The following is a 13,141-nucleotide window of genomic DNA, read 5'->3' as shown; positions in this document are numbered from 1 at the left end:
CCGCCCCTCCCCCCCCCCCGCTTATGGTGCCTTTTTTTACTAAGGGGGTGGTGGGACTTACTCCATAAATTCCAGTGTTTCTCCATAAACAAGGAATTTGCAGAAAGAGATTTTTTGGGGGGGGCCCAAAATCACATTCCACTTTATTTCAGTCATTCCTAACTGATTGTTCTATGAGGTGGAAAATCCAGGCAGATTAATGGTTTCATTTGTTTTGCCTTTTAAATTTTTTTTTTCTGATTCGGTGAAAATGCTTGAAAATACCTTTTCTAGACTAAACGCAGCTTTAAAGATTTGCAGATTACCAGCAGACCAGCTGAATTTTTTTGTGAAACAATACTACTTGCAAAATAACCCTTCCCTCCCCCACACATGAAAAAATTTAGGAACTGTCTAAGATCTTACAGCATTGTCTTGAAAGCCTGTGCAATTCTTAGAGGAGAAATTTTGGAAGCGTTAATATTCCAGTTTAGAACCAAACAGCACTTCCAAACTTTTCCAGCTTTTTTCTCTCTTTAAGATAGTTTTGCTGTAAAAATATTTCATTGTTTGGTACACATTCACATGGAGAGATATATATATACACAGACACACACACACACAGACACATACACATTCTCTGAGTATATAGCTATACATACAGAACACTGCCCTTCCTATTTTCCTTCAATGCTGATCTGGGCAAAAGAACGACAGGAAACTTAAAAAAGAAAAGGAGGAGGAATCGATTGTTCGACCCGCACTTGAACTCTCCTGAAAGAGATAAAGCAGAATTTTCAATAGGTCCCCTGCCCTTTTCACCAGGAGGGAAAGAGGAGAAGAAAAACAAGAGATATTTATATGACAGCAGCTGCTGAAAATAGCATTTCAGAGCAATAAAAAAAAAGGCAAAAGAGAGTCAGTGGTAAAAAAGAAAAAGCTGAGAAACTCTTCTTTTTGTGCTCCCCAACTAGTGCATGAGTGGCTCATCCTGGAAATGCATGCATGCTTCCTATAGATCTGTTTGAAATTATAGTTGTCATTGAGAGTGAATTTATGCTTCTATTGATCTGCAAAAGGAAAATATTAAATGGTTTGGTTTTGATCTTTAGCTGACCTCAGGGTCAAGGGTAGCCTAAGATTAGTATTCATAGAATTCATCACCAAATTGTAGTCTGCATCCAGTTTATGCAAACATAGGGAAAACATCCAAAGATAAATACAAAGCAAAATGGCAAACAGTTCCTTCCCCACCTCCTCCCCCCAAAACCCAGACAATCAAAACAGGGAAATATAGACACATGCACAAAACCAGAGAATCATTCACAATGTACAAAGGGGAAAGAGAAACAAAATAGCTAGAGAAAAACACACACCCAATGAAACACACAGGAAAAAGACACAGGACCCAGAACAAATATAAATACTTACAATAAAACATGCTCACACAACCACTGCAACACAAGTACAAAGAAACACACAGAGAAAAACACAAATATAAAGAGACATATGCACAAGTATCCTATATAGTGAAACACACAAAGAAATAATGTACCCACCAAATCTTACACATCAAAGAAAAACAGCAAGCCCAAACAAGGTGAACACATGCACAAAGTGAAGCGTACTCACAAACATAGTGAAACATGCTTATAACAAATGTACATGGCCCATACACAAACATTATGAAACCCACTAATAGTGTAAAACTTGCTTGTTATTAAACATAGTGGTACCCAAAGTTAGTGGAACATATAGGCTTAGTGAAACACACACATGTACTAGTGAAATACATGTGTATAGTTGTGAAACTCCTTCATAAAGTGAAACCCACTCATTTCCTGATACCGGGAGGCATGCTCCTAAGCATAGCAGAATGCATTAAAAAAAACCTCTGACATAGTGAAACTGATTTACTCACAAAGATAGTGAAGTCCACCTACAAACACCGAGGTTCATGGCCACAGTGAAAACATTTCTGCCTCTTCACAGGCAAACCCATGGCCATATACAAACCAACATGTGCACCAAAGGATATATGCACAAGAGGGATGCACTCAGGACTCACCATTCAAACCCATCTCTGTCCCCAATGGCAGAAGTGTTTGACTGGTAATGTTCACTTGCTAAAAATAAACACCAATTGCCTCATTGCAATGGGAAGGCACCTGTGACCTGCAGAGCCCTAGAGGGAATTTGGACCATGTTAAATACTTGGGTTCAAATCTCTGAGGGTAATCAAGACATTTCCCAGACACATCCCCTGTGTCATCAAACTCATGCACAGGGCCCTTATAAATGAGCAACAACAACAAAAAAAAAGAGTGCAAACCAAAAAGTAGGTAGATTTTATATATAGGGGGAAGGGGGTAGAAACATTTCTTCATAGAAAACCTTTTTTTATTCAACCTGTTTTCATGGAGCATTTTCATTTTGGCTGAAATTCTCTTGTTTTGTTTTGGTTGCTTAAAAAACTGAAAAAAATTCATAGGAAAAGTATTTTTTAATTTCTCTTTAAAAATCATTGGCGTTTTTGACCAGCTCTAAGCTTTACACATGCTTCATTTCTATTGGATAGACTCTGCTACACACCTCTACCTCGATATAACGCTGTCCTCGGGAGCCAAAAAATCTTACCGCGTTATAGGTGAAACCACGTTATATCGAAGTTGCTTTGATCCGCTGGAGTGCACAGCCCCGCCCCCCCCCGGAGCACTGCTTTACCGTGTTATATCAGAATTCATGTTATATCGGGTCGCGTTATACCCGGGCAGAGGTGTAATTGTTGTTTATATCACAATATACAGGCCCCAACAACATCAGGGACCCATCATGCCATGCCCAATATGAATACATTGTGAGAGGCAGTCCTTGCCCTGGGGAGTTTACAATTGAGCTAGACCAGACAGAGAAAGGGAGCATTATTATCCCCATTTTACCGAGGGGAAACTGAGGCATGGAAAGATGAAATGACTTGCCCAAGATCACCCAGGGCGTCTGTGGCAAATTGAACCCACATCTCCTGAGTCCCACTCCAGTGCTTTAATCACCAGATCATCCTTCCTTTCAAGTTAAATACTCTCTGGCATGGATTTATATTGCTGATCATTTGTATCTGTAAGGCCCCAACAAAGAACATAGCACTGGTTCTGAGCAGTTTACAATCTAAGCCAATGGACCTAATAAACCACACCCCGTATGCCCTCTCTGCTGAAGATTCTGCCTTAGGTCTTGTCTACACTAGAAGGAGTTTGCCTGTATCCTAGTGGAGACGCAGCATATACCAGCAAACCGTGCTTTTGCCAGTGTAGTTTATAGCAGTTCCCTGAACGAAATAAGCTATACTGGGAAAAGCTAATTTTTGCTTATATAACTGTGTCTACCCTAGGGCTTTTGTCGGCATAGCTATGTCAGTTAAGGTGTGTAGTCTAAGCATTAAAGCATCTTTATATGGGCAGTGACCGCATTATGGACCTGCACCGGCACTCCGGGTTGTAAGAGAGGAAGGCGTGGCGTAGGTTGGTGAATAAACAGCAAGGGAGAGAATGCCAGAGCTGGAAGGAGTTGTGAAGATGGGAGCGTGAGATGGAGATGGAGGGAGAGGTGCAGTGATATTTACTGATGCAATGGAGAGGGGAAGGAATGACTGCAGAGATGTAAATACAGTTTGTTTGAAATGGGGCCGATTCTGTGTAGGTCATACAAAGGGCATCCCCTGAACCACCTGGAGTCACTGGGGCAGTGGGTGTTGAAGACAGGCAGGACAGGTCCGTACACTGAAGCAATCTGTTGTGTCTCCCTGATGGTAAGGTGGAACCAGGCCGTAGCTATTATGGGGATGCTTTATTGAGGCTGCAGGATACAGAGCCTATGGTTCTCTCCGTCTCTGCAAGGTCTTTGGAGAGGAGCACTATGTTTTTCCTACCTCCAGAGTGCTGGGGAGACTATATATTCTATTGCAGCATTCCCAGTATCTCCTCTCCATAGTGAAAAAGGACCGCTTTATGGATCAGGTGTCCCCAAGCTGCTCCTGGATGCTGGCTCCTTCCTTGGCACGACCTCATCAGCATTGGTTTTAGAGATGCTGCTTCTGTTCAGTCAGACACTGCGGGGGCTGGAAGGTTGACGGGGAGAACGAGAGAGGCCTGGACTTGGCATTTTTAACCCACCTTGTGCTGGCAGGAGCCTGGACCTCAGTGAGCAGTCTCATTTTCTCTCCTCAGGCTTCTGCCAGGCCTGCAGGACAGGGAGATCCCGTAGGACCTGATCCACGCCCCTTGAAGCAAGGAGGAAGATTCCCACTGACTTCGGTGGGCTTTGGATCAGCCTCCTAGTAAGCAGAGTTAAGTGCAGATGTGCAAAACCAGAAAGCCTTTAATTCACAAAACACAGGGATCCGAAACAGGCTAATGAGCCACGCCAGGGATTCAGTCCAGCTGCAGCCTGGCACTTTTAGACTAAGCTGGAGCCTGAATTCACGGTGAGCACGGTCGGCTCTTGTTCCAGGAGAGCTCTCTTGCTGTGTATATCTCACCAGTCTGGTGTCCTCTGGCACCGCTTTATTTCAGCTCTCAACAGGTCTCACCTAGGGAGATTTTCAGGTCCGTGTGGGATGGGGTTAGGGAGGATTTCCCTGTCCCGTGCAAACCAACCACAGCAGTTGACTTCTTGCTATGGTTGAAGCCTGCACAGATCCCCTGCCCACAGCCCAAGGACTTGGCTGTGGTGGTGAAGTACAAATAACACTCGCGTGCGCTCAGCCCACTACAGCCCAAAGGGAGAGGGGAAGGGCAGGGAAGGGCAGCATTCAGAATTCCAAGAGACTGGTATGTGGTCATGGCACACTGGCACCAGTGACAGCACTGGCAGTTCAGTGTGTCTCTGGAGGGTGGGGGATGGTTGAGAGAAGAAGACAGGGTCCGTCTGTTATTATGGAGAATGGTCTTCCATCCGGCTGCCTATCAGTTTGCTCAAAACCAGGGACGATTGCAGTGCTAAGTGGCCTGGTTAGAGATGGGAAAGACCCACTGAGTCATTGAGTCCTGTCTCCTGCAAGGGTGGGACACAAGCCTCCTGACACGGGACAGACTGCATATTTAATGGATGTTTGCAACAGGCCAAGAAGCAGTAACACAAGGCCCTGGTTTTGCTGCTGTCTGGGCTGCTGACTCACTGTGTAGGGTTCGGTCAAGGCCCTTCGCCTTTTTGTGCCTGTTGGAGAAACCGGGGAACAGGCAGGAGTCTCTGTGGGTGAATCAAACAGCTCTCTGGGAGCTGAGTTTTGCTGGGGATTAGCCCTTGTGTTGCTGGGAGTGGCTGTAGCATGTTTAAAAGCATGGGTTTCTGCGATAGCCTGGGACAGCTCTTGGGGGAGGGGGGGACTGCTCAGTTTGTAAAGCGCCCAGCACTGAGGAGGGGCGTGAGGTTTGGCGATACTTGGATGCTAATAGGAGTAGTCTGGATTGAGTCTTTCACTACAGTATTGAAAGAAGTCTCTCGCCTACTGTGTTGAAAGAAGGACATGCCCCGCCACTGATCTTCCCCTGGCTGTGTCAGACCTAGGGATTCAGTCATGTTTCCACCCCTCTGGAGGAGAGGGTACGGGGGAGTATGAAAAAGGCACAGGGGTGGAGAAGGTGGGAGAGGCCTGCTGCTGTCGTTCCTGGTGCCCTGTTTACTCTCTATGACTCTTCGTAGACCTTTTAACTCTGCATTTTGGAGAACAGCTGGCACTGCATGCACCCTGTGGATGTCCATGGGCTGTGGGGAGTTTGGCAGCACAGGTTAGCTAATCTGGGGAGGGGCTGGATCTCCTCCTAACTCCCCCTTTCCACGGGGTTTGAAGCTTCAGACATTCAGTGGAAACAACCTCCAGGGTCTGAAATACATCTGTGTGTGGGTCTTTTCTCCATTCACCAGCCCACCCATCATGTTCATCTGGCTCTTCATCACTGACCCATCCATCTACCAATCCACCCCCCAACCAGTCCTTGAATTACTGCCCATTCATCCACCTATTCATCTCCCCAGCAGTCCACCATGCACACATTCATCCCTGTCAACACTGGAAGAGGTGTAGGTGCTTCGCTTTCCCCACGGAGTCAGAGCTGAACCTCTGCCTCCAGCAAGCTGGGAAGGGGCACTGTTCTGTGGAGCACCTGTCTTGGGAACGGCATATAACACTGTGGTCTTGTCCATTTGTTATCATTAAGATCCATGGCTCTCTGCCTCAAGAGTAACAGCCCTAATGTGTGTGTCTGGACCAACTTCCAAATGAGTGACGTTCTGCTGACCAAAAAGTCCCCTGCAGTTTCAGCTGGGTATGGAGTTCCTTCACTTCCTGTCCTAAACGGCTGTGTAGTGCCGCTGTGCACTTTTAAATAGCTGCTGTGGCTGGCTGAAGTGATTTTTGTATTTATAATGGTTTGTAAAGCACTTAAGGCTATCTCGGGATGGAAAGCACTATATAAATGTTCAGTAAGATGATGTTATTTATCCATGTAATCACCCATCACTTCCACCCAACCCTTGTCCCTCCCCATCCCATCCAATCTGCCATATTATGTACTCACGCATCCAGCCGTGCACTCATCAATCCACCTTTACCCATACACACAAGCACTCAGGTACTAGGAGTGTGTGGACTAGACAGATAGATTAGATTAGATTAGATAAATGCTTCCAATCCACCCTCCGGCTCTATTCATCTAACCCCATCCAGTCCCTATAGACATGTGGTAAGGTTTTCAAAATACCTGCATGACTTAGGATCCTGAGCCCCATTTTTAAAAGTGACTCAAGTACTTTGGAGCCCAAATCTCATTGAAAGTCAGCAGGGCTCAGACTGTCAAAGGTAACATTTTCAAAAGTGCCTATGGAGCAGATTTTCAAAGGTATGCAGGTACATATGGGTGCAGATAGGCACCTCTTGGTATTTTCAGAAGTCCCTAAGTGAGGTGGGTACCTAAGTCCCATTGATTTCAGTGGGACTATGAACTTTTGAAAATCTTTTCTGCATCTTTAAGCATTTATTTTGAAAATCTGGCTCCAAGTGCCTAAATTCCTTTTGAAAATGGGACTTAGGCTTGTGAGGTGGTTTTGAAAATTTTACCCCTGGCCAACATCAGAAGAATGAGATCTCCTATTTTCTTAAAACTAAGTGGCGAAATAGTAACAAGCTGGAAGTACCTGAAATGGGTGGAGGCAGCGCTGGCACGCTGAAGCATGAGTCCTGCTGACATGAACCCCATTGACAGGTCACTTAGGCTGTTTTGAAAACCCCACCTGTAGGGCACAGACCTCAGATAACCTCAGTCTGCCGTGTAAAGGCTCTTCTCTCCTCAGGGAGCAGTTTCATGATGGAAGCGAGCGACAAAGCCACATCCCACAAATTGTACCTGGACCATGTGATAACTCGTCAGATCATCCAGGCCCAGCCTTGTGCAGGGCAGTGTCACACTCAGACGACCCTCCACTTGATAAACGTGTCACTGTTTGATTGGCCTCTCAGCCTTTGTCAGTACGGGACCTGTTCCTTGGATGAGACTGGGTCCCAGATGAGCAGCTGGGAAAGGGCTAGGAAAATGGGGTGCAGAAAGAAGGGGAAAATTTATGAAAGGCAGCTGAGAGTGACTGAAGCATCTTCAACTACTGTATAAGACCATGCACTCTATTTAACAGAGTAGGGCACTAGGAGTCAGGACTACTTAGACAAATCTGGACCTCAGTAACCCAATGTGCAAAATCTCTCTCTCTCTCTCATAACCCTGATATCTGAGCACTGAACTCCCTTTACAAGCAGAATATTGATGCTTCATTAGTGTGGTAAAGCATTTGGAGATCCCTAGATGATGTAAGTGCATGGCATTATTATTAGAACCTCTCATTGACTGGGGCAGGAAAGCAGCCGGGTGGGTTTCTGTAGTTCCTGAGCTCCGCATGTCTCTCTTGAGGTCTTTGAGCATCACTGACATACCCTTTTCCTTGGCAGTAAACCAGTGCCCTGCCTTAGCATGCCTTTGGGGGAGCCAATTCAGTGTCAGGCACTGTTGACTGGAGCAACCCTTCTTGCCAACATCTGAGCACCCTGGATTCCTGCTTGACTGGATGGAAAGTGGCAGCGATGGGGTTGGGGAGTCCCTGTGTTTTTTACTGGCCTAAAAAAATACAGCCCCATCTGCTTCAATCATCAAGGGACATTACTGCCAAGGATGGTTTTGGACTGAGCAGCAGCAGTCCCTGGCTGGGAATGTTCCTAAGAAGGATCCCGGACAGCGCTGGCCAAACAAAAATAAAGGAATTTGGGGGCTTTGGTGGACCTGATCTTTGAACAAGCCCAACACGTTCAGTGAAATGAGCGTCCTGCTTCTGGGACAGCCACTGACGCCAGCCGTGGTATAGCATCACTCCGCACTGTGAACCCATCTAAATCCCATGAAAAAAACAAACTCCCCACGAAAGATTAAGGAGAGATCCTGCCCCTGTTATAAATTATACTCACCATGGCTGAGCGAGCAAACAAGCCTTAAATGGTGACGTTCGTTCCATTTCATGACTAGCAGCTCCCAAGAGATGGGTTCTGTTCTTTTTTTTTTCTTCCTAAAGGTGTTTTTTTGGCTGGGGGCAGCACAAGGGGGGTGGGCAGATGCTCCATGAATTTATTTGGCTGGAAGAGGCAAGAATCTGTCAGCAGAAAAAGGGGCTGTCAGCAGGAGAAAGTGAGCTGCATATTGTCCATTTCTAAACGGCTTGTTCATATGACACTTGTAAATTCAGAAGCCACCTGTTCGGCCATCAGTCACCAAGTGAAAATGAAGCTTTCCTGAAATCAAGATTCTGACAGATACAGAAAACTAAAAAGAACAAAACAAAACCCCAACCCTTAAAAAGAAGAAGAAAAGTCCTTACGTTTGCTCTGGTGTAAAATGAGAATTGGGACTGGTTGGATCTTTCCTGAAGCCCCAGGAAAAGGGCTTTATTTCCCCGCTCCCTCCAAAAAAAAATGATATGTACTCCTTTCACACAAAAACAAACAAAAAACAACCCCCCAAAAACATCATCAACAAACACCCCCCATACACTTTTGCAAAACTCCTGGAGCGTTTCTGGGGAAACAGGTTGCTAAAGAAAAATTAATGACGGTAGATTTGGGGAATGGATTTATTCCTACTAAAAGATCATTCTGGATGGGAACAAGTGACATGTCCCTTTGAAGTTGCGAAACTAAAGAGCGGATTAGCTGTGATACCAAGCGCCGTATTGGCTTTCCCCTTTCCATGCAAGGTCAAATTAAGATTGGACAAGACAGGGACCCAAAAGTAGACTATATAAAGCAGATGATTATTTTTCGCCTCTTAGGGTGTAATGTGCTCGTTTCTCCTAGGGAGAATTGCAGGGCGGCAGCCAGCAGGGTAGGTATTACGTGCTAGGTTTTTCTGGCTGGCCACAGAGCACATAGCCCGATGCGCCTGATCAAATAGCTTGTTAATTTCATCATTTCAGACTTTTATGGTTTTTCCAGTTGCTGCTGCTTTTATAAACAAGCATTTCGGTGACCTTCCCCTCCGGACATCAGCGCATTCAGCTCTGCAAGAATCCCAAGCTCTGAAAGTTTATAAATAAGCCTTCTATCAAGTTCCACAACAGGTGTGACCTCCCCCCCTGTCCTAAAACTGAACAGTTTCAACAAGCAAATAAAGACTGCACAGTCCTGTCTTAAAGGGGAAGCACTCCAGAAAGAAAAACACATAGGCCCTGATACAGCCAACACCACGCCCGACCCATCCACAGGGAGGGCTTGTGCGGTCATGGTTTTGGGAATCCCAACCCGATTGGGTGGATAGTGTAAGTGAGAACGAGAAAGAGCAGACAATGTAGACAATAGAATATGCTGTGCCACCCCATATTCTATATCAGCACCAGAGTCAAAGGGCACCGTGCTAGTGATACTGTGAACTGGCCTCAGCCAGTGTCAAGGGGTTCGATCCTGAGAGGTGCTGAGCATCGTACCTGCTGATTTTCAGGGTTTTGACCTAAGGCACAGGCTTTTATGGGACTTCCCTGACTCTCAAGATATCTCCCAAAATCTCAGGACTTTTGATAGGACCGGTGCCAGTGGCATGGGTGGTACAACAATGATGCTGGATGGAGGAGAAGGATAGAAGGAAGGGTCCTGCTGCAGGTTGCAAAGCATTAAATCTCAAGGTTCTCTGGATTCTCTAAAATGCTGCAGGTGATGGATTGTTTTCCTGATTTCCAATAATTACATTTATTTCACGTCAGGTGTTTTTCCAAAGAAAGAGAAACACTGGGGCATTGGGCATGGACTGGGGGCATCCATCTCCACGGGAAACCCCAGCCTGTGCAGTTCCTCATTGAAGGGTAAGTACTTTTGATTCCAGACTGAAATCAGTGGGAGCTGAGAATGCTCAGGCACCAGCACCTGCCTGATCCTCAGGACGGAGGATGGAGATAGGATGGCTTTGCTGCTTTTGATTTCTGGAAATGTTCCTGACATGCTGATGGGCCGAATGGTCACTACAAAGAGGGGACTGTCTATCTCTTAGTACTTCTGTGTCCCCACCACTGTGGTATTTGTGTACCTCTCAATCTGTGAGTCAGGGCAGGACTATTTATTCCCATGTTACAGATGGGGGAACAAGGCTCAGAGAGGCTAAGTGACTCATTTAAAGTCACACAGGAAATCTGTGGCAGAGCAGTGGCAAGTCCTAGATCCTAACCAATGGATCATCCTCCCTCTATTGAGATTGCCTAGTAATCCCATGCCAACTGTGAAGCAGACTGTATCGTGCATGCCACAGCCAAGCAGGTACTGTGCAGGAGATGTCTCCAAGGCACTCTGACAGAGCTAAGAGCCTCCTATCATGGGTGTGTATAAGTTAGGACATCTCAAAGGTGGGTAGCATGTTTGTAAGCAGGGGCATGCCATATACCCTATATTGAAACTTTTCATCCAGCTGGACACACTCAAGGATGTACTAGTGGATCACACATGGATCACAGATTTGGAATTGACAGGTGAGTTTCATCCTCTGACTTCCATGGAGTTTATCAGGGACAACTGGTCACAAACTTCTTTAGGTCTTTATAGATACAGATTGCTGATGATATCAACCCAAGCACAGGCCAATCTGAAATCATCCATCACAACTATGGCCACTGAGACAAATTCTGCTCTGAATTACACCAGTTAAATCTGGAGTAACTCAATTGCATTTACTGGTATAGATGAGAGCAGAATTTGTCCCACTGATTCTAGTTCAAAAAACAAACCAAAAATTCAGACAGCTTCTCTCTAAAGATGGGGAAATCAGGTGGATTAAAATTCAAATCAACTCAATCCTTCACCCAAAACTCAACTGAACCTCTGGTGATTTGCGGGGAATAAATAGTGGTTAACTTTTCCCATTTTTCTTCATCTTCATGACGGCTGCTGTATTTCCAGTTTCTAGCTAGGATTGTGAAGCACTAAAATACTGCAAAAGAGGGTATTCCCAGCTCTGATCAGAATCAGGCAGTGCCAGAGAAGGAACCCTTTTCCCATGAGATTTCTGACCTAGATCTGCAGACCAATAGCTCAGCAAAACATCCAAACTTTTGGGTGCTTATCTGAGCCCATTCCAACCTCTACCACCACTATGTATCCATCAGCCTCATTGATTGCTGTCTGACTTGCTCAGATTAATCCAACACTGCTCCTCTCACTTGACAAATCAGATGTCACCAACTTTACTGCAGAAGTTCTCACTACAAAAGAGGACCTGGCATATGCTTCTGTAGCCTACTGGTGAGTGTGTGTTACAGGTCCCTCTCTGTGCATGGTTCACAGAGGATAGGAGTCTGTGACAGCCCCACCTAAAAGGTGTTGGCTCTTTAGTTTAGGTTCAGGCTGTAGCAGCTCTGGAGGTCCATGGTTCAATACCCAGTGCACTGGCCAAGCACTTATGTGATACGTCCTATGGAATCACTCTAATTGGCAACTGTTTGCATTTTTGCTGGGAGGGACATGGGACAAGGTAGGTGCAACCTCATGTGTTGGAGTCAAGAAACCAGATCCACATGAAATAACTTCCATCTCTCTCTGGTGTTGAAAACTCTACATTTTTGTCTGTCACACGTGTTGCACTGGTAAGAAATTGAGTAACTGCAGAGGGGTCAGTGGGATTTTTTATATAGATTATTGAGAGGGACATCCTATAAAATAACAGTATCATGCACAGAGGAAAAGATTCTGAGATGTCGATGGGGCACAGACCCCAATATAATCCACGACAAATGGGCCTCAAAAAGAGATCACAGAAGAGATTGGCTATACCCAGTTGGAGAGGAGGTTATGATCTAATCAGTACAAGTGAGGGAACCAATATAACAAATGAGACAGGAGGGCCCAATGTAAATCAATACAACAGAAGGAATCAGTATGATCAGGCAGGCAGGAAAGCCTGATATAATCACGAACGCTACAGTGCTGAGATACTGTGGTGATGGGCACTATGGAAAAACCTAATTCAATACGATAAAAAAACTCAATGTAGTCAATGAAAGTTGGAGAGAGGGATTGGATATTATCGTTGAGACTGGAGTCGTTGATAATGATACAATCAACGGGACATCAGGACATCTAGCTTGCAAGCCTCATGCTGTCCATCCCAGCGCTGTCTGCTGTTATAAAGGAACTCTGTAGTTCCTTATGGAATGTGGAGGACATATCCATGTGGGTGCATATTGCTGCGATGTAGAGACAGCACAGATGTCACCTGGAACAAACAGCTCTTGTCCATGTGGTCAGGCAGGGGCTTGTGTGGAGGACATATAAGCGCTGGGGTGGGTGAATGTTCCATCGAAGGAAGGGAGTCGGCCGCTGCTGCAGTCCCATGCTGCAGTCTCATTTCTGCTGCATTATGGAAGGATTTGGGTCTAAGAACATTCTAAGTACCCTGCTGAGAACAATAAGAGCAGCCATTTGGCTCATGGTGAGCCCGTCCCTTCTAATGCACTTACTGTCCCTCAGGGCTATGTCTAATTACTGCTCGAACACAACGGTTGCAGGGATCCTTCACACAATGGGATTTATAGTCAGTCTTTTCTTCTCTTTTCTTTTGTGCCGTGCTAGTAAGGAGACTTTAAATCACCACCCCAAGCA

The sequence above is a fragment of the Trachemys scripta genome, chromosome 19, assembly GCF_013100865.1.
Source record: "Trachemys scripta elegans isolate TJP31775 chromosome 19, CAS_Tse_1.0, whole genome shotgun sequence".
NCBI lineage: Eukaryota > Metazoa > Chordata > Testudines > Emydidae > Trachemys > Trachemys scripta.
Note: the sequence above shows the minus strand (reverse complement) of the source record.